Below are 22,561 nucleotides of genomic sequence, written 5' to 3'. Positions count from 1 at the left end.
GTTGCAGGGAGATGTTCCCACCTCCCCAGACAGACTATGTGCATTGGAACTGGGTGGGTGCACCATAGGATACCTTTCAGAGTTGCACGTAGGCTTCTCCAGTGCCTACATTCTGCATACACCGCCTGGAACCGGTTCAGGGGCATCCTGTCCCCTGCCCTTGCGGGAAACACACAAAGGGGAGAGGGTGTAGCCACCCTTTCCCGCCTTACCTCTCATTGGTGGGCTCTGATCTGGACACTCCCCTAATCTTTGGATAAAGGTGAATACTGGGTCCCCAGAGCCTCAGATTATTCTTGAACTTCACAGTCTTGACTTTCGACTTGCTGCCGCACAGCTACCTGAAGAAATCTCCCTTGGGGTAAAGGAGTTACCCCCCTGCTTGGCAGGCACCTGAAACACTGCAAGTGACCCGGTTGGAACCTCGCTGCTCCTGCAGACATCGACGACTCTTTCCTACCTTGAGGTGGGTTTCCAAGCATCCCAGAGGCCAGTGAGTGTGCACAGCAAAGCTCTGCACCGTGGACCCCGTGGGTGCCGAGATCCCCAATACCCCAGGACACTGGACACCTCTTGCATAGCACCCGACCCCGACGAGTGGAGAAGTTGTGCTTTGGCCCATTTTTGAGCCAACCTCTCAGCATCATCTGTGCCAAAGATCGACGCCCTAGCCCGCTCCGGCGACACCTGGGCGCATCTTTACGCACGCCAAATTGCTGCCTCCCGCGGTCCCTTTGTCTCTCGACTTGTGGGCCCTAGCGGAGGTCAATCTTTGATTCCAAGAGTTCCCCTGGTCGTGCCAGGCCTGCTCTTCAGTCTCCTCGCTGGAGACCTCGCTCAGACCTCGTGGGTCTGCACCAGTAGCTGCTTTGTGTTCTTGCGTGGGTTGCGGTTGCCAAGGCTTAGTGGATCCAATCCGGACACTAACACCGCAGCGACCCTCATCCTTCATGGGACAGTCGCCCTTCAGAAGCTGGCCTTCCTTGACGCCTCCTGGACCCCGTGGCTGACGATCCAAGCTACACCTCTTCCACCTGGAAGCACCCGACATTGAAGGGCTCCTTCCCTTGAGCCCCCTGGTCACTGTGCCATGACCCAGACTCTGTCCCCTCTGCTTTCAGTTTCTTCTCTACAAGATCTACATTTTCATTCTTCGCGACAACGACGATGCTTTTGTCTAGCAGCAGTTCTTCACGTTTTGCCATTGAAAATCAGCCCGCGACCCGACATCGAAAACGACCTATGCCCCCGGCTTCCCTGGGGCATGTAACAGTGGTACCTCGGTACTCTCGTGGGTGTGGGCCCTTCAAAAGCTTAACTCTAAAGTGTTGAACTTGAACTCCTGCTAGAAGTGTTTTTAAACTTGTAAAATTCAACCGCGACATTCTCCATAGGCTATAATAGAGATCCCGACAGTAACTTTAGTCACTGCACGCGTCTCCCGTGGGTCCCCTTCCTCACTACCTTGGGTGGTTTCACAACAAGGGGCCAGCGACCCTAAATGCCCTAGGCATTGTCTGTAGAATTGTCGTGGTTCTTATACCACTTTTTTGATATATGGTTTGGTCCCCCCCTGGGGCCTTGTGATTCCAGTGCTATTTATTGTAACTATCAATGCTTGTTTGAATTGTATCTTCACCTCTAGCCTCATAAAGAGACTAGTGGGGTTATTCCTAGAATAAATACATATATTTTATATATATACCTGTGTGGACTACTCTTTCATTTGGTTATTCAAGAGGTTATCTATGGTAAAACAATAAGCTTAACACTCCTTCAAGACTTAGCCTGAAGGCTGCTCTCCACAGCTACCACTAGGATAGCTTTCTTTAAAGGTTGTCTTTAACCTATCACCTTAAGAGTCGAATTGGACTGGTGCAAAGTGGCCACTATAACTAGTGACCAGCATATGCCAGGCCAACTTCTCACAATTATGCTTCGAATATTATACCTAATTAAACAAATGCACAAAAAACATTTTTAGCAAGACACATTATTTAACACATGGATTTGTATACTTTTGTCAGTGACCCCACCACCAAAAATAGTTCCAGTAGTACGGTCAGGCCAACTAAATTAAATCCAGGCTTCATGTTGGTTGGCAGAAGTCCTACCAAAGAGAAAATGAAACAGTTGCAATTCCACTTTTGTAGGCCCGGAACAATGGACAATTAAAAAGTTGACACGTTTCGGGGGACAAAAGGTTGGTAACAGGCAACCTTCCTCAGGACCGCCTGATGAATAATGATAACTTAGATGCATGAGTCTACTCAGTCTCATAGGGGTCCAAAATTATTGAAATAGCACAGTACAGTGAAGAATCTTAGAGGTACAATAGAGAAACCTTCACAATAGTGGGCACCCATCCCATTTCATATAATTTTGTGTAACTGTTTGAAACTGTAAGAAACCCGTAAAAGCCTGGAAAAATGTAAATCTCGGTTATAACTGCCTCATGGAAATGAGTCCTAATAAGGATGTAAATATAGTCATAGCAGCTATGTGGTGAGTCAGGATGCGACAACAAGGTTGAAGCCCTAGGGCTCCTGGGACCTGATGGATAAAAACCTTTGAAACGAGATGGAAAGTAGTTTGTCCTGATGTAAAATGTAACAATGCACTCTTCGCTAGATAGATACTCCTGGTCTCGAGAGGATGTGAATGACTTCAGCGGGTCAAGTGATGTGAAGCTGAACAGTTATTTTATGGCACAATACCTGTGGACTGAATGTATGCTCATCTGTGTGTTATTTTGAGTGATTCTTTTGAGTGATTCTGTTGGTATAGAGAGTTGAGGCGTTGCTGCAGTTAGTGCACCTCAACAGTGGCCTGCAGCTCCTCATACTGTCACGGTACTCGCTCCTAACTCTGTCAGTGCACTTTACCCCTGTCTGACAGCTCCCAAGTAGTGGTGGGCGTCATGAATCCACAAGTGCACCTCAGACCCGCCCTGCAGCAACCCATACAGTTCCCCTAATAGGACTGAACACATCTGCGCGGCGCGGGGCAGTATTCCACCTGTAGTACCCACACGTGGCTTTTAGCTTTGCAGAAAGTTATCAGATTGGTCCGCGATCTGGTGACATCACGGGAAAGGAACGGGGACAGAGTGTGACAGCGAACGGCGGGGGCTGGAGAAGTACCAGGAGAGAGAGTGAGGGCGGGGAAGTAGAGGAGAAGGTGGTGTTAGGAGCAGATGACCCTCGAGGGTGGGAAGATCGTGGGTAGGGTGACCAACCGTCCGTAAATTTCACGGACAGTCCGTAAATTTCACGGACAGTCCGTAAATTTCACGGACAGTCCGTAATTTCGGCCGTTGTCCGTGAAGGATTCTTTAACGGACGCCAGTTGTCTGTAATTTTAACCGGGCAGTACCAAATCTCAGATACCCAGCAGCTTTGGAGAGGCACAGGGGGATGGCAACCCTCACACCTTCCGCCCTTGATGAGCTGTTAAGAGGTGCTTGAAGGTGACTGAGAGGGAGGGGCTGCAGCTTCAGGAGCAGGTGCATCTATTCAGATGCAAAACAGCCCTGAATGCGTCATGTCTCTGCAATTTAGAGGGGCCTCACACATTCCCTTCCTGCCCAGGCCCCCAAACATCCTAGAACCGGCCCTGATTACCCCGAGGCAGCACGTGGTTCTGTCACTAAATTGTAAGCAAACCTCGGTTCTTCAAACATGCAGTCTATAATGTAATAAAATAAAGAAATGGCACAATCGCACCCACACTGATTAACAAAGTATGGAGGACAATAAGTTAAATCAGTTCTTTTGGAGTATCTCCTTTAAGTACTGTACATCACAGTGGGGGATGGCAAAACTAACATTTTAGAAAGAGAGCCTGTCTTCTCGTTGTCTTGTCCAGGAGGGGGTTAGGAGCCCTACCCCACCATGGAAGAGACCAAGATGATACTAGAATACTGCATGCCCACCCCTGTGCCCACCCTGGTGGATCCTGTTCCCCCTCCTGTGATGGCTCCTGCCCCCCCTCCTGTGATGGCTCCTGCCCCCCCACTCGCCTGTGATGGCTCCTGCCCCCCCTCCCCCTGTGGTGGATCCTGTCTCCGCCCTGGGTGGCTTCTGTCCCAGTCCTGGAATGGCTCCTGCAGCGAGGGTGAAGTTCTTGATGGGCCTCTTCTCGAAAAGGCTCAGCTCAAAATTAATATGAAAAGGTGGGTGAGTGAGTAAGTGAAGGGATGGGTGGATGACTGGATGAATTAGTGTAAGGGTGAATGGATGAATGAAAGATTGAATAGATGGATAATGAGAGGATGGATGGATTGATGAGTGAGTGGAAGGATGGATGAGAGAAAAGGTAAATAGCTGGATGTATGGGTGGAAGGGTAGCTGGATGGGTAAAAGGGTGGATGGATGAAAGGATGGATGAGTGAAAAGGTGGATGATGAGTGAGTGAGTGGGTGGATGGATGAGTGAAATGATGGATGGATTGATGAATTGATAAGTGCAAGAGTGAATGGATGGACGGATGAGTGAAAGGGTGGCTGTAAAGATGGATGAGTGAGTGAAAGGGAGGGTAGATGGACAAAAGGATGAATAGATGAGTGAAGGAGTGAAAGGATAAATGGATGAGAGAAAGGATGGATGAGTGATAGGGTCAATGGATGGATTCATGAGTGGATGAGTAGATGGATGGGTGGGTGGATGGAAGGAAGGATGGCTAAGTGACAGGGTCGATGGAGAGAGAAAGGGTGGATGGATGGATGACTGAAAGGGTGGATGGGTGGAAGGATGAGTGACTGAGTGGATGGATGAGTAAGTGAAAGGATGGCTGGATGGGTGAAAGAGTAAATGGATGGATGAGTGAATGGATGGGTGGAAGAGTGGATGGATGAGTGTACAGATGGATAGGGTGAAAGGGTGGATGGATGGATAATGGATAGATGAGTGAAAGGATGGATGAGTGAAATGACAGATGGGAGGATACATGATGGATAGGTTTGCAAATGGTTGAATATGTTTGGATATGGCTGGGCTTACTTATATACTATTGCACGACCTCCTCTGATGTGTCTGTAAAACTTACCTATTGTCCTGAAGTTTTGTCCTGAATTTTGACCTCCTGTCCTGAATTTGTGTCCTGAATTTTGACCCTTTGTCCTAAATTTTTACACTCACCGTCCTGAATTTGCACCAATGCCAGTTGGTCACCCTAATCGTGGGGGGACACCGACCGCCTGAGGGTGGACGTGGGAGGGGTAGGGGCAGAAATGATACTCGAATGGAGATGGGGTCTCGGGGTGGCCGCCTGTGGAGGAGAGGTCTGGGGTCATCGACTCTCGCCAGCAGTTGGTAAATACCTCCCATGGGAGCCCGGATGCCCTTCTGTCCACACCACCATGAGGGCCTGGGGTCGATGCCCCTGGCAGTCCCGCCTCCTGGAAGAAATGTACTCTGCATAAGCGATGTCCAGAGAGAGCTGAGTACGGGAAGAGGGGGGAAGAGGGGGGAGGGGGAAGGGAGTCAGTATCAGCCGAGATGCACCCATTGGCCGGAGCTCTGGAGGGCTGAGTGCTGCTGGGGCGGGGGTGGGGGCACCTGCCACATCGCTACTAAGAGCCTTCTGCAGACCTGAAGCATCTCTATGGTGATGAATCTTTTAAGGGGCTCAGCCGCGGGATAGATGGGAGCAGGAGCTGTGGATGTTTAAAACAGATACGGAAATGGGGAGACATCAGGGCATTCATGGACTGCGGAGGGAAAAGGAGGAGCGGAAAGGGAATGAATGAAGGAGGGTCCTAGACACACGGTGGATGGAGAGAAAAGAAAGAAAGCAGGGGGGGTTGGACAAGAAGGAGCGACGGGAGGGCAGAGAATAGAGAGAATGCAAGAAATGGGAGGCGGCCACGGCCGAAAGCAAGAGAAGGACGCACAGACGCTCTCAGCATTCTTTCGACGCCTGTTTCTGTATGGGAGCAGCCAGCAGTACCAGAGGCGAGCACGCCCTCCTCCCACCAGTCCAGGACCTTGCACCCTCCTGCTTGCAAAGATTCACCCAAGACAGGTTCATTTTGTAAAGCACATTTGCTTTTCAACATAATTTTTCCGGAGTAAACGGTACATATGCATCCAACCCAGACCATAACTTAAAACGATTTTTGAAAACAAAATATCGAAACATTGCTGAATTTCAACCAACATTTCAAATCTTACCTAAAGAACGCACAGGCAGCCCTCTGTGAGCAGACAAAATGCAAACGCCTCGGTGACCTACATGGACGCTTTGAAATAAAGGGATAGGCAACTCAGTAACTAGAACCTCTACCTCGTGGCCACTGAATAACTCTGGGGAAGTTATCCCCAGCAACTACATCATTCCTTCCAAGTTGCCCTCAGAAGTTGTCCACCTGGTTGAAGTTAGCACCCAAGCTGCCCCTGCAGCTTCCACTGTGCCTAGAAGTGGATAACATGAAAGCTGCCCAACCCCGGCCTCTGGGCTGAGTGTAGGAGTCCACCACACCTTGGGCAGCGTAACTAACAACGAGTCACGGCCTATTGCACATTTATATTCATTGACAATGTACAGTGTGTCCAATACCAGATGGGGGTGCCGGGCATGGTGGCCAGGCACAGTTGTAGGACAGCGACTTTGTTTTGCCATGATCAAGGCCGCGGTATTTCTCCACCCTGCACTCCCACAAGAGAGTATATCTCAACATATTTAATTGCCAGACAACTAGTGTAAGTCTGGCTTCGAGCCTGGCTCCAGGGGTGCCTGGAACCTGACAGCTCAAGGAGGTGACGTGAAGGTTGGCTTGGGGTACCAAATAGCATCAGCGATCCACACTCTGTAAACGGCAGAACTCAGAGCTCGCCAGAGAAGTCTCGTAGAAAGGTATACACATTTAATAATCTGTCAGGAAAGTTCACGTGTACCTCAATAGTGGTATTCAGCTGGGCCTCTCATTTATTGCCCCAGAGCTATTGCATTAGATTACAAAATATGTTCATTTGTATGGTGCACAGTCTGCCATTGGTATGGCTTTGCAGCGCCTTTGCCAGTCCAGGATGACTTTCCTAATGGTTCAGAGGTTTCCATTACAGATCTTATTCAACTTGTGAAGTGTGAATGTGTTTTTTATGTTGGGTGAATATGATATTTTCCATGAGTTGTGGGTGAATGTTCTTGTTGTTTGAAGGCTGAGATCAGAGGCCTGCACTGATTCCCTTCAACCACTGGCTGTTGAATGGGGGCTTGCCACAGTCAGTTGTGGACCACCTCGACCTGGGACCACCGCAAACCTTACATCGTTGGGGGTTCATGATTAATATGCTGAAGTCACAGCTGACTCCTTTGCAAAGTCACCCTTTCAACTTAGCCTTCCTGGATATGGTGCGTTTTCATGCCATCCCTCCAGATCAACGTGTTCAGAACATCCCAATGTTTCAGCCTCAGCCCTGAGTCTAAGTGAGGGTGATTGTGAGGCTTCATGACCTATTCGCCTCCTGCATCCTGCTCGTCAACCATGCCAAAAAGGAAACAGCCTTTACAACACTGCCTTTACCATGCAATGCCTCTAACAAATTTTGTGCCTTTACCATGCATGGTAAGTATTGGTTAGGTAATTTTATAAAAAATTATATATCTCTATATATATATATATGTTGTGCTCACTAACTATTTTTAGTTAAGCCTCAAATAACTAAAAACCCAAATTTCCGCTCACATTTATGAACCTGTGGTTTCATGCCTGCATTAACATCTCTGTGTACATTCACTTCAGCCTACTTCTCAGGATATGCTTTAAAGTCCACAGCTCCTACTCCAACAAAATGGCATTCAGGAGAGCCTCACTTTTGTCTTGAATGCAAAATGTTAGTGCTCTGGTTATGTGCGTGTGTCAGTGCATGTATGACTGGCTGTGTGGGTCAGTGAGTGGGTGTGTGAATGACTGGGTGTGTACATGCGTTTGTGAGTGTGTGTCAGGGCCTCTGAGTGGGTGTGTGAGTGGTTCTCTGGGTCTCTGAGTGGGTGTGTGAGTGGCTGTATGGGTATGTAAGTGGGTTTATGAGTGGTTTTCTGCGTCTCTGAGTTGGGGTGTTAGTAGCTGTATGGGTGTGTGAGTCGTTTTCTGGGCCTCTGAGTGGGTGTGTAAGTAGCTATATGGGTGTGTGAGTGTGAGTGTAAGTGGGTGTGTGAGTGCATGTGTGACTGGCTGTGTGAGGAGTTTTCTGGGTCTCTGAGTGCATGTGTGATTGCCTGTATGGGTGTGTGAGTGGTTGTGTGGGTATGTACGTGGCAGTGTGAGTGCCTATGTGGGTCTCTGAGTAGGTGTGTAAGTGGTTCTCTGGGTCTCTGCATGGGTGTGTGAATGGTTTTCTGGGTTCCTGAGTGGGTGAGTGAGTGGCTGTATGGATGTGTGGGTGGGTGAGTGAGTGTGTGAGTGAGTGAGTCTGTGAATGGGTGCATTTAGAAAAAAATTGGTATCTGGATCCACGGATCCGTCGTGGATCCTGGCACGCCCCAAACACGGTATTTGTCAATTTCTTACCCATGAGGTGTCCCACACAGACCCCTCCATCTGTCCCATGAGGTCAGTATACCTCGATCTTGACCCCTTATATCCTTTTTAGATTTTATTTCCCTCCCTGGGACCCGTGTCTCAGTTGACAAAATGGCGCGCGCAACTTGTCTCTCAGGGTGAGGCCAGCCAATCACGGCGTTGCTGGTGGCGTTTTGATCCACGGCAGTGGATCTGCGTTTCTAGATATACATAGTCCTTTTTTTCTTTAATAACTCCAAACCTACTGAACAGATTTACACCAAAATACAAAAAGCACTCTTGCTGGACCAAGATCTAGCTTTCTGACAAATGTGGTGTCATTCCGTTGAGCGGTTTAGGCTGTAGTTGTGTCTAAAATCCCAAGTCGAAATTGCATGGGGAAAGCGTGTTTTGGAACCTCCCCCCCCTTTTTCTCGACCCCCCCACTTTGTGAATTGCCCTAAAACATTTCGGACAGTAGCTGAAATGAGTGGCATACTATATCGGTGGGTAGTGGTAAAGGTAATTTCAGGGTTTATGGGTGGGTAGTGGTAAAGGATGTTAAGGGTGATTTTTGGGTGTAGGGGTAGGTAGTAGTAAAGGGAGATAAGGGTCATCGACCCAAGCTCATTCCTGGAAGGTTTTGCCGTGATCTGTTAAGCGGGGGCTGAGAAAGAGGGAGGATCCCAAATCTAGTTTTCCCCCTTCATTTTCCATAGGAAAATTTAACAGAAATACCACTAAAACTGCTAAAAGGATTTACACCAGATTTGGCACAAAGCTAGATCTTGGTCAAGGGTGGGTGTGCTTTTTGTGATTTGCTGTAAATCTGTTCAGTAGTTTTTGAGAAGTTAAGGTTCAAACAAATTGTATATTTCTCACTGCTGGGGATTCTTGAAGCCAACAGATCTAGAGATAAGATCCGATTGGCTGCCTCCACATTAATAAGGATGTGATGGCGGTGGCATGGCCTGGCTCTGCGAGATGGCAGACACCTCTGGCTGAAGCTCTGTGGCATGGGGTCCATTATCCGGAGTTTATCCGCAGCTTGGGACAACATCTGATCTCGGGGGCCAGCAGAGTGGAGACTGGTACTGGGCAGTGGCAGATGGGACCAGGAGAGAGTCAGCATGGCGGTCCCAGAGCGTGTGAGTGGACCACGGGAGCAATCAGCCAGAGGCAGCCGCAGTGGGATGAGTGGCGCGGTGGCCATTTTCCTTCTCACTGAGGAGGTCCAGAGAGGTCACTGATGCTTAAAGCAGCCTTCAGTCTCTCCACCTGAGGCCAGAGCGGTGAGTCAGTTCACTGACATCCTAAGAGTCGAGTCCTGAGTTGTGCCATGAGCCTCCCCAGCTTGTTGAATCGTGGCTGCTAATGCGGGAGAGCGAGCCTGGACAGATGAGGGCTGCCGCCCCTGGACGGATTGCCACTATTTTCACCGCAGCATGGTGAGAAGGAGCTCCTGAGTGGGATTGACACCCCTCGTCTCTGTGGAGTTGGAGAGATTGGAGTCAACCAGCCATTTCCCGCCTTGACCTCTGTTGGGAACTACACAGGTCGCAGCACAGCATGCGGCTGCTCTCATGCCTGCCCAGCTCACACAGACTTGGAGAGCGCTGGGGAACGGCTGGCCTTTGTGGGGGATACTTTTTTCGCCACTGTTCTCGGATCCTGTCCAGAGTGGACCCAAGAAATCCGTGCACATTGGAAAATGGTGGGGCAAAAAGTGGAAATACTTCACTGGCGGGACCCAACTTAAAGGGGTCTCTAGGTGGACTAGAGGCCGCTTCTAATACCCCTTGGCCAGGAAGCTAGACCTAATCCTGCAAGCCATTGCAGACACCAGGTTGGAACTTGGGGGTTAAGTAGATGCTTTGTCCATTGAGCTGGGGCTACTGAGAGGGTGAAGTAGACAGAATCTGTTCTACAAGAATTGCAACCTCAAACTATAACCCTTACTAAACAGGCCTACTCTCACCAACATGGTGTGACTCCTAGAGGGGAAACTGGATGACTATGCGGGAAGATCTCGGCGCAGTAATGTTCGTATTGTGGGTTTCCCGGAAGGCACGACAATCCAACCATTTTCTTTGAGAACTGGCTCTCCACTTGCATCGCACTAGGAAGCCCCTCCCTTCTTGGGAGTAAAACAGAAACAACAGGAGGCTGGCCTTCTATGCTCCCTATTGTTCCCAACGAAGCTGAAAGAAGATTAGGAACGACCGATGTTCCGGATTAGGCCAGGAGAGTGTGGTACTTGGAACATCTGGGAGTGAGCATCGGTCTTCCGATCAAGCTGTCACTCTGGAGGACCTTCTGTTGCAGTAGCAAGGCATGGTTTTGCACCCAGGCCTGCGAAATCTATTCTTCCTTGTGTGGAAATTGAGCAGTGGTAGTTGATTATATTTATTCTCCCTGCACAAGAGGTAGATGCCATCCTTGCATCCATCTACAAAGTCTGTGTTTGCTGGATGCTGGAACAAGTTTATCACCTGGTGTGCCACCCATGATATTAACCCTTTGTAGGCCAAACTTTTGGATATCTTGTTGTTTGTTTTGTCTTTGGCCCAGCAAGGGCTCAAGTGGGCACGGTTAAAGGTTATCTTTAGGCACCTTTAGCCTGTTTGTGGTTACCAGACCGACCATGCTTGTTCAAATCACCTGTGTGATGCCATTTCTCAAAAGTTAAATCCATGTTTCCTTCTAAAGCCTTCTTGATGACACAGTGAGACCTTTATCTGGTCCGACTTTTTTATGTGCACCCCTTTTGAGCTGCTACACAGCTGTCCTCTAAGTCTCCTTACCCTGAAATCGAACTTTCTCATTACGATAATTTTAGCTCATCGCATGAGTGAACTATAGGCTTTGTTTATCAGTCCAGTGCCCTCTTCCACTTTCTTTCCAGAAAAACTGATGCTGAGGACTAGAGTGGCCTTTATATCAAAGGTTGTAACTCCCTTTTACCCCAGATACAATCAGGCTTCTGAAATTCTTTTTTCTGCCTCAGTTCTCGAAAAACTCCATTGTTTGGATTCCCCAAAAAACTATTGTTTCATCTTCATTGTAATAATAACCATTGGGGGACAATCAGCTCTTTATGGCAAAGAAAGGCATGGCAGTGCGGGAAAAGACTTTGTCCAGGTGGATAGTCCTCAACAATTAGGAACTGCTACGCATTTGGCCAAGAAACAGCCCCTAGAATGACTTGGGCCCATTTCAATGGGGATAAGGCTACCTCCACTGCGTTGGCATGCGAAGTGTTCCGTGGCGGCTGCTTCGGGGCAGTAGTGGTGAGGCGGGGGGTTTAAAAAAGAAGAAATTTGTGCTTACCTGCCGGCCACTGTCCTTCTTCTGTTCTCCTGTCAACGACACACGATCCCATGAAAGCAGGAAGCAAACAGACTCCAAGACTTCCCTAGCCAATCACGGCGCTTCTGTCACTAGCATGACAGGAGCATCGTGACGATCTGAGTGCCTTTGTTCGGTGCTCAGACAGGGAGCGAGAGGCTGTGCATGTTCTCCACCCGGCCTTGCAGTACAGCCAGGTGGCGAACATGCTAAGTGCGCATGACTGTTTGGCTGGCCCAAGACGGCCGGCCAAACCATTGTGCACACTTAGAAAATGCCCACCACTCCTTCTCCTGGCCAAGCCCCGCCCACACCTAAAACAAAACTGGATAAGTACGGGAAAAATAAAATGATGATAACATTGTGTTAATATTATTTTATTTTTCCCGTGGGGGCGATGCTCCTCCACCTTAGCGGTGGAGCCGCCGCTGGGAGTGTCTGTCTTAGATATTTGTCAGTCTGCAACATGGGCTTCAGTAAAAATGTTCATGAAGCATTACTTCCTTGAGATCCAGGTCTGAAGGGAAGGGCATTTTGCACGTTCGGTCTTGCAGGACTTTTTGGGCTGATTCCTTCCAGACACTTACCCCTTGGGGTGTGGGTGGAGGGCAGTTTCGGGTTTACTCTTTGCTATGTATTCTGGAAGTGAGGAATCTGTGGTTAGAAGTATCCATCAGAAGAACAAGTTACTTAACTTCCGTAATGCTCTTTCTGTCGTACATCAAAAGACTGAAGTGGGGCTCAGGAAGGAGAGTTTACAATATGAGTCATACACCAAGAGAGAGCCAGGGACTCAGGAGGGAGAGGTTGGGATATGTTATACACAGAGACAGAAGGGGGGGGGGGCACCGGAGGGAGAGGTCACGATGTGAGTCATACACTGTGACTGAAGAGGGTCTCAGGAGGGAGAGGTTGTGATGCGAGTCATACACTGAAACCGAAGAGGGTCTCAGGAGGGAGAGGTTGTGATGTGAGTCTACAGTGAGACTGAAAGAGGGCTCAGAAGGGAGAGGTTATTGTGTGATTCATGCACAGAGACTTGAAGGGGGCTCAGGAGGGAGAGGTCACGGTGTGAGTCATACACAGACACTGAAAGTGGGCTCAGTAGGGAAAGGTTATGAAGTGATTCATTCACAGAGACGGAAAGGGGGCTCAGGAGGGAGAGGTTGGGATGTATTATACACAGAGACTGAAGGGTGGCTCAGGAGGGAGAGGTTGGGATGTATTATACACATAGACTGAAGGGGACTCAGGAGGGAGAGGTTGTGATGTGAGTATTACACAGAGACTGAAGGGGGGCTCAGGAGGGAGTGGTTGGGATGTGAGTATTACACAGAGACTGAAGGGGGCTCAGGAGGGAGTGGTTGTGATGTGAGTTATTCACAGAGACAAGGGGGGCTTAGGAGGGAGAGGTTGTGATGTGAGTATTACACAGAGACTGAAGGGGGGCTCAGGAGGGAGTGGTTGGGATGTGAGTATTACACAGAGACTGAAGGGGGGCTCAGGAGGGAGAGGTTGGGATGTGAGTATTACACAGAGACTGAAGGGGGCTCAGGAGGGAGTGGTCGTGATGTGAGTATTACACAGAGACTGAAGAAGGGCTCAGGAGGGAGAGGTTGGGATGTGAGTATTACACAGAGACTGAAGGGGGGCTCAGGAGGGAGTGGTCGTGATGTGAGTATTACACAGAGACTGAAGGGGGCTCAGGAGGGGGAGGTTAGGATGTGGGTCATACACAGAGACTGAAGGGGGCTCAGGAGGGAGAGGTTGGGATGTGAGTATTACACAGAGACTGAAGGGAGGCTCAGGAGGGAGAGGTTGGGATGTGAGTATTACACAGAGACTGAAGGGAAGGGGGCCTCAGGAGGGAGTGGTCGTGATGTGAGTATTACACAGAGACTGAAGGGAGCTCAGGAGGGAGAGGTTGGGATGTGAGTCATACACAAAGACAAGGGGAGCTCAGGAGGGAGAGGATGGGATGTGAGTCATACACAGAGACTGAAGGGGGCTCAGAAGGGAGAGGTTGAGATGTGGGTCATACGTACCTGCCAACTCACATGGTGCCACCTTGTGATACACAATATTGGCTCCCATCACATGGTCTCCCGTGAAGAGCCCATATCACAGGGTGGCTTGGAACAAAAGCTGAAAACCACTCTAAATTGTGTTTTTTCATCTTGTTTTCTGAGTCTTCGAACTGGGGATGTCCATTAAGGGGTGTGAAAACACCCCAGGACATTGGCACCAGCCACAGCAGGCTTTCTATTTTTTGGGAGAAGGGGGCTTGTGGGCGGGGTGGTCCACACCCAAACTGAACAGCAGACCTCCGCCCCCTCACAGGTGAGTAGCCGTGCTATATAAACTTCTGATTGATTAATTGATTGATTGAAGTGCTTCCTATGTACTTCTCGGCACGAGGCCCCGCCCCCTTCAAGACCCTCCTCACAGGGTGAGATTGTTCTTCAAGTTGGCAGGAATGGTCATACACTGAGAATGAGAGGGCTCAGGAGGCAGAGGTCAGGGTGTCAGACTGGAGGTGGGCTCAGGAATCAAAGATCATGATATAACTCGCACACTATGAAACCAAGGAAGGGCTCATGCGTAAGTTGCCAAAATATGCTATGGAGTGGAATGCTCAAAAGCAAAATTTGAAAATATTTTCCCCCGAAGGCGTGATGAATACACATTTGTGTACCCGGCAAACAATGGATAATTTGGAGATCAAGTGAAGTGTGTCCCAACAGTCAGGATGGAATTAGGCTGACGGGATAAGACGTGCTGCCGTTTTCTGAGACAAAATTCGAATGTTTCGCGATTAGCAAAAACATGAGGGGGGGGTGAGGGGGGGGGGGGCAAGGCGGAAATTGCGAAAGTCGGGAGCTATTTTGAGCTCTCATTCATTTGCGGGGTTTTTCTTGGCTCCTTGTTTCACACTTCCCACCACTTCCTCACGCGGTGAGGTGCCCGCTCGGTGCCCATAGCATCTAGAAGTGATAATTGGGATCTCCGTGTGGCATGCGAGGGCGGGCGCTGGGCTCTGCCGTTCAGAAACGCAGTCACGGAGCATTGTAGAAAGCACATCCAATATCATATATGGAAGAGGTGCTCCCTTGGCCGTCTCAAGCCCTGCCGTAGCACTTCGATTCGGTATATCTGCAGCAATCCCCCCATCCACTGAGCTATCTCAAGAGGATCCGAAACTGTGTCAAATCAATAACAAGCAGGTTTCGCACTGATCTCTGCAGCATGCACGCCACCCACCGAGCCGTCTCACTAAGATTCAAACATCCCACTGAGCTATCTTTGGAGGATTGAAGCCAGTAACCAACGCGTTTCACACTGATCTCTGCAAGAGCGCTCCACCCACTGAGGTGTTTTTCCAGGAGTCAACTCTGTGACCTGAAACACGAAAACATTTCTAGCGAGGGAACATCCTGCTGACCCCTCTTTGCAGGTTTGGTACGAATGTGGAACCAGTAACCAAAGTGTTTCACTCTCGTCTCAGCATGCAGCGTGCAACACGTGCTCCATCCACTGAGGTGCCTTACCAAATCTGTGACCTACAGGTTTCAAAAAGATCTCTACAGTGAAGGAACAACCAGTTGAGCTATTGCACCAGGATTGGAACCGATTTGGAACTTTTAATCAGTGGTTTTTACACTGATCTTAGCATCATGTGCTCCATCAACTGAGCTGTCACACTAAAATTCCAATCTGTGACCTTAAGTTTACAAAAAGATCCATACAGCAAAGTAACATCCCGCCGGGCTATCTTACCAGGACTGAAATCAACATGGAATCAATAGGTTTCACACTGATCTCTGTAGCATGCGCTCCACCCACTGAACTGTCTTACCAAGATTCAGTTTGTAACCTGCAGGTTACAAAAAGACCCCTATAGCGAAAAGACATACTACTGAGCTTTCTAACCAAGACTGTAACCAATGTGAAGCCAATAACCAATGGGTTTGACAATCATCTCTGGAGCATGCGCTCCACCCACTGAGTTGTCTTAAATCAGATCTCCAGCGAACCAGCGGCCTCCTGAGCTACTTTATTAGCACAACTAGGTGCGTCCCCCCTCGCACACCAGATGGAATAGCTCATTGAGTTTGATGTGGTGCACCCCAAAGTCTTTTTTGTTTCCTAACAAAGACTTAAATGAAGGTTGAGATTCATCAGTAGGTAATGCAGTGTTCACCAGCAAAAAGTGCAAAGAAAGCCAGCCAGGACAAATGCTTACACTTGAGAGGAGTCCTCAGGGCGAGGTAGGGGGCCTACACCATGTTCTCTTTTTATTTTGCCTTGTCTGCATCCTTTTGTTTGTTCTCTTCTCATCTCCAGTTGTCTCTCGTATTGTATTATAGGACGATGTGTTTCTTATCCGAGTAAGAATGCGCACAATACCAGGCAGAGATGTTCTGGACCCGCAGATTTAGGTAGTGCAAGTATCACTGTGAAAGACCTATTTATTAATCTCCTGACATCTTCTTGATTTGTTGCTTTTCAGTAGCAGGTTCTCGTGGCCTCTTGTGTGCTTGTTTGATCATTTAATGCCTGCCAGTCAGCTATTATGATCTCACACATTTGTTTTTATTAGGTATATGTTATGTTATGTTAGCCAGATTTATATAGCGCACAGCTGTCCCAGCAAAGGGGCGTCCCGGCGCTTTGCTGGGGAGGAGTTCGTCAATGGCCCGGATGTGGGCAGGGAGTGAATTCCAAAGCTTGGCAGCAAGCACACTAAAGGAGCGGCCCCCAGCTCTAGCCCTTTTAAAGCGTGGAACTGAAACCAAATGGAGTCCTGAGGATCTTAAGGGTCGCGCAGGTACATATGGTGAGATAAGATGTTTCAGAATCTGAGGGGAAGAGTGTTTCAGGATTTTGAACGAGCGACAGAGAGATTTAAACTTGATCCTCTGAGATACTGGGAGCCAATGGAGTTCATGGATGGATTTTTTGGCCGAACAAAATCTTGGCAGGCCAACCAGAGCCCTGGCGGCAGCATTTTGAACTCGCTGGAGTCTAGAAAGTTCGGCCTGATTGGCTCCGAGTAATAGCGAGCTCGCATAGTCCAGCCGAGACAGGATCGTAGCCTGTACGATAAGCTGTCTGATTGGAGCATCAAAGAATTTAAAAATAGGCCTGAGCCTACGAAGGATCCCGAAGCACAAGGCAGCAGTTTTCTTAGTATGAGAAACAAAATTGAGTTTGGAATCTAGCCAAATGCCTAAATTCTTTACCTCGGTGGCAGGAAGAGGGGTAGGTCCAAGTTCAGGTGGCCACCAGTGATCGCCCCATAGATGGCTCTGATTGCCGACAATAAGCACTTCAGTTTTTTATCATGAGTGCATTTAAGCCCATTATGAGATTTAACAAATTAGATTTTGCTTTGGTGTTGTGCTAAAAAAGTGGCGCAATCCCGATGCAAAATCTGTGTCTCAACTAATTTTACTTTTTTTAAAAAAACCCTGCCACAAAGAAATTGGCAACAAGGAGAAACATGTCAGTAGATCTTTTATGCTTAATTGGTTGCAAAGTTGTCATTTTCTAATATTTTTATAGGGTTAAAAAATCTTCTGCAGAGGTGCCCAGTAACTATCAGGGAATACTAATTGGTGAGGTAACCCTGGAGGTTAAAGTATTTTTTGGAAAAATTTCTGTTTTGTGTAGTCCCAGATCTGACTCACAGTAGTATTAATGTGCCTGCAAAGCACATCATGTAATATGCAGATGACAGATTTATTTTTTAATGTACCTAGGTAAGTGGGCTACTGCTTTGAACACAGACCCTTTTGTTACTTGGAGTTCATAAATAGTAAGCCTTTTAATATAGCACAGTGAGCTATGTAGGATAGGTGACTGCTACACCTTTTAACCCTCACTGACTCTCATGCAACACATCTTGTACACCGATTTACACGCTTGCATGATTTATTTTCAATCTGTATGTTATGTAAATCGCTTCGACACCCTTCATTGGGATGTGTAGCGTTATAAAAGAAAGTAAAATTGTGCTATTTAAATTGTATGTAAATACTGGGACAGACCAACACATCTGAGACACTTACAGTTCATGCACTTACATAAAGGGACCTAATAAAGTCAAAAGCATGCCTCTCTTAAGTACCTGTGAAGAGATAACAAGCTGTGTGCTTTTGTTTCCCTCCATTGTATTTACATTTAAGTGTGAGGTTCCAAGCCACTCGATCAAAAGTAGGCCTAATGGCCCCTAACTTGGCCTTTATCTTTGGTTCAGCTGGAGATGAAGATAATAAAATCCCCCCTCGTTGCCTGCACGTGACTGCTGGGAATGAAAAGCCAGCAGACAATGTGCAGGTGCTGCTGAACATGTCTAGGAGTCTGAAAATGACACCAGGACAAGTTCAGCATATTCCTGTGGGGCCCAACTTCTTGGCAGGGTGGACGGCGTTCACCCTGTGAAAATAGTGGGTGGACAGTGTGCACCCCGGACTTGTGCCCTGGTTGGTGTCTTTCAGTGGCTGCATGGTTGTTTCAGTCCGAATCCTGGCGATTGACAAATAGAAACTTACCTAGACTTTTACTGGCACATCTACTAATGTCAAAAGGTTGTGTGAATTAATTTTGCATTAACTACTACTCAGGATGATGTACAGATAGCCATTCGGTTCCTACTCAGGGTTTTGCCTGTCTGTTACATTAGTAGATGTTTCTGTCAAAGACAAGATCCCTTTGGGCTCTTTTTAAGCATCCAAGACCACAATACTATCCTTCATACATATTACTTTCAAACATACATAATAAAGTTTGCCAACACCAAGTGGAAACTTTAGAGTGTATTTTTATCCAAGGAGAGGGGTTAGTTGACCAGTGGCTCTGACAATTTCTTTTGGTCATATAAGTCAAGGTGTATGAAAGAATGACAAGGTCTCAAATTGTTTTTCTACTTCATATATTGTGACTCTTTCATGTAGAGATTTTCATTGAGACGAGTCATTTCTAACCAGTGGCCGAAGTGGGGGAATAAATGTGAGGGAAACGTGGGCAGAGAATGAGAGGGCGAGAATCACCTGAAGATTGGGTAAGTGGGCGGAGTAAGAGGTGTGGCCAGAAAGAGCAAAACAACACAATTTCTAGTATTTGTTTGGCATTTCACTGGCCAGTTAAAGCTTAAGTTATTTAATTCAACCAATAGATACACATGTTTATTTAAGATTTAATATAAATCATTGACTTTACAATACATTCACAAAGTGGGCTACGTTTCTACACACCATGAATGATTGCGTGGCCCTCCGCTGTGGGGTCCCAGCAGGAGCTAAATTATATCTATGCCCGCAAGCACTGCACTTCTCACAAAATGTACCCCGCCGGCGAGTCGCCGTGCTCTGACAGCTGAGACGTGATGTGACGCCCCCCTCCGTATGGTAATCAATGTACAGGATGTGTCCGATAACAAGACAGTGAGGGTTACAAAGTGTAGGAGTCACATGCACTTCATAGCTCACTGTATTTTATTGCAATTTAAACGGAGCAGACTGCAAGCTAACATTTTAGGCCATGCCCCTTTTTACACCTCTATGCAACGCAGCTCTGTGGCGCTTACTGGAGGTACCTTGTGGGCTAGTTTGACCCTAGGGACCCTTAGGATTCAAGGCAACTTAATCTCTCAACTTAGAACGGCCACAGGGCGTGTTTACACAGTGGTGAAGGGAGGGGACGGGGCCTGAGGTGACGTGTGCAAACACGCCCTGTGGCGCGTTTTAAGTTGGGGAAATAATTCCCTTTCAATCCTGAGGGACCCTGGGGGCCAACTAGCCCACCAGGTGCTTCCAGTAAGCGCCACTGCTCTGCGTTGCAGAGAGGTGGTGCAGGCCGTGCCCCTTTTTACACCTCTCTGCGATGGCGCTTACTGGACGTACCTAGTGGGCTATTTTGCCCCTAGGGACCCTCAGGATTCAAGGGGACTTAATCTCCCAACTTAAAACGGCCACAGGGCGTGTTTATACAGTGGGGAAGGGAGGGGACGGGGTCTGAGGTGACATGTGCAAACACGCCCTATGGCGCGTTTTAAGTTGGGGAAATAATTCCCCTTCAATCCTGAGGGCCCCTGGGGGCTAACTAGCCCACCAGGTGCTTCCATTAGGCGCCACTGAGCTGCGTTGCAGAGAGGTGGTCCAGGCCGTGCCACATTTTACACCTCTCTGCAACGCAGCTCTGTGGCGCTTACTGGAGGTACCTAGTGGGCTAGTTGGACCCTAGGGACCCTCAGGATTCAAATGAACTTAATCTCCCAACTAAAAATGGCCACAGGGCGTGTTTACACAGTGGTGAAGGGAGGGGACTGGGCCTGAGTTAACGTGTGCAAACACGCCCTGTGGCGCGTTTTAAGTTGGGGAAATAATTCCCCTTCAATCGTGAGGGACCCTGGGGGCCAACTAGCCCACCAGGTGCTTTCAGTAAGCGCCACTGCGCTGCGTTGCAGAGAGGTGGTCTAGGCCGTGCCCCTTTTTACATCTCTCTGCAACGCAGCTCTGTGGCACTTACTGGAGGTACCTAGTGGGCTAGTTGGACCCTAGGGACCCTCAGGATTCAAATGAACTTAATCTCCCAACTAAAAATGGCCACAGGGCGTGTTTACACAGTGGTGAAGGGAGGGGACTGGGCCTGAGTTAACGTGTGCAAACACGCCCTGTGGCGTGTTTTAAGTTGGGGAAATAATTCCCCTTCAATCCTGAGGGCCCCTGGGGGCTAACTAGCCCACCAGGTGCTTCCATTAAGCGCCACTGAGCTGCGTTGCAGAGAGGTGGTCCAGGCCGTGCCACTTTTTACACCTCTCTGCAACGCAGCTCTGTGGCGCTTACTGGAGGTACCTAGTGGGCTAGTTGGACCCTAGGGACCCTCAGGATTCAAATGAACTTAATCTCCCAACTAAAAATGGCCACAGGGCGTGTTTACACAGTGGTGAAGGGAGGGGACTGGGCCTGAGTTAACGTGTGCAAACACGCCCTGTGGCGCGTTTTAAGTTGGGGAAATAATTCCCCTTCAATCGTGAGGGACCCTGGGGGCCAACTAGCCCACCAGGTGCTTTCAGTAAGCGCCACTGCGCTGCGTTGCAGAGAGGTGGTCTAGGCCGTGCCCCTTTTTACATCTCTCTGCAACGCAGCTCTGTGGCACTTACTGGAGGTACCTAATGGTCTAGTTGGACCCTAGGGACCCTCAGGATTCAAGGGGACTTAATCTCCCAATTTAAAACGGCCACAGGGCGTGTTTACACAGTGGGGAAGGGAGGGGACGGGGCCTGAGGTGACGTGTGCAAACACGCCTTGTGGCGCGTTTTAAGAGGTAGTTTTAATCCCCTGCCCTATTATATACTAGGGGCTTACAGAGGAAGTCATGCTAATCACAGGGGGACCCCAACGCATAGTGTTCCCTAGTGTATGTAGGTGTTTTCTTTGTATTCTGAGTGTCTTTTAACATAGCACTGGCTCTAGGACTGGTTAGTCAGACTCAGTTACCACCAGTATCCGTCTGAAAAAGTTGAGGGTACAGGATGATTTAGCAACAAGGCTTCTTTCTGCTCTTCTGTTTGTTCTTTCTGCACGTTATCCTTCTTCCTGCACTTTTCTTCGTCTTTGAGGACTTCTGTTGCTTCTTTCTGCATTTCTTTTTTTTCTTTCTGTGCGTTTTTTCTTCTTTCTTCACATGTCCTATCTCTGTAGGCATAGTTAGAAATTAGCATTTAAAAAACCTTTGAAATTCACTGAAAAAAACCATAGGTTTCAGGGGCATTATAGTTAGCTGGACTTTTCACTCGTACAAAACCATTGAAATTCCCTCTTTATAGTTAGTTCAGCTAACTATAACTCGCGCGCCCGCAATGCACTGCTGATGACGTCACATATTACATCACTCATGACATCACTGATGACATCTCAAATGACATCACTGATGACATCATCCTTGTGATAGAGTGGCAGACCTCCTCTCCCCCTAATATTACCTTTGATACACACATTCAAAAATTGAAACTAAAATTTTCAAAACAATGGACATACCAATACCAGATACAACAACCTATTCAGTACTTCTAAGATCCACATACACATCCACTCATTCACCAACAGTCCTATAGAGTCACTCATACATGTACTCACTCATCATATGTTCTCATACACCTATACATCCTGTTACACAACGCCACTCATCCATAGAGTTACTCACACACAGTCACTCATGCTAATAAAGAATCAAACATCCATTTACTTGCATATATAGTTATACACACACCACCACACTTACTTCTACAGAACCTTACACATACATAGCCTTTTAAACAATCACTTATAGAAACACATACTTATTCATACAAGAACTCTTCCAATCTCTCACTCTCACATATACTCACTTATATACACCAATAGTCACATATACTAGTTTAAAACATATGTAGTTACTCATAAAGACACTATTGAGACAGTCATTCACTCACTAACACACCCATGCACACACTCATCCTCACATACAGTCCTGCACACATGCTGTCTTCAACACATACAAACAGTGAGTCACTCATTCATGCACCTATGCACTACGTAATACCCCCCACGAACCATACAGGCACTCAGACACTCATACTGATATTCTAAAAAACAACTAATAACCTATATAGACACTCATGTAGCTACTCACCAACCCATGCAGCCACTCATACACAAAGTGAGAGAC

At 48.0% G+C, this 22,561-nt stretch overlaps 1 protein-coding gene across 4 annotated transcripts in view; it reads left to right on the top strand.

Annotated features, from left to right (window-relative positions):
• ZNF653 (zinc finger protein 653) overlaps positions 1-22,561 on the top strand; it is a 480,092-nt gene that overhangs the window by 445,526 nt on the left and 12,005 nt on the right. The gene's annotated exons all lie outside the window — the stretch shown is intronic.

This window comes from Triturus cristatus, chromosome 4_2 (genome assembly GCF_964204655.1).
Source record: "Triturus cristatus chromosome 4_2, aTriCri1.1, whole genome shotgun sequence".
NCBI classification, from domain to species: domain Eukaryota; kingdom Metazoa; phylum Chordata; class Amphibia; order Caudata; family Salamandridae; genus Triturus; species Triturus cristatus.
This window is presented reverse-complemented; position numbering and strand designations above follow the sequence as displayed.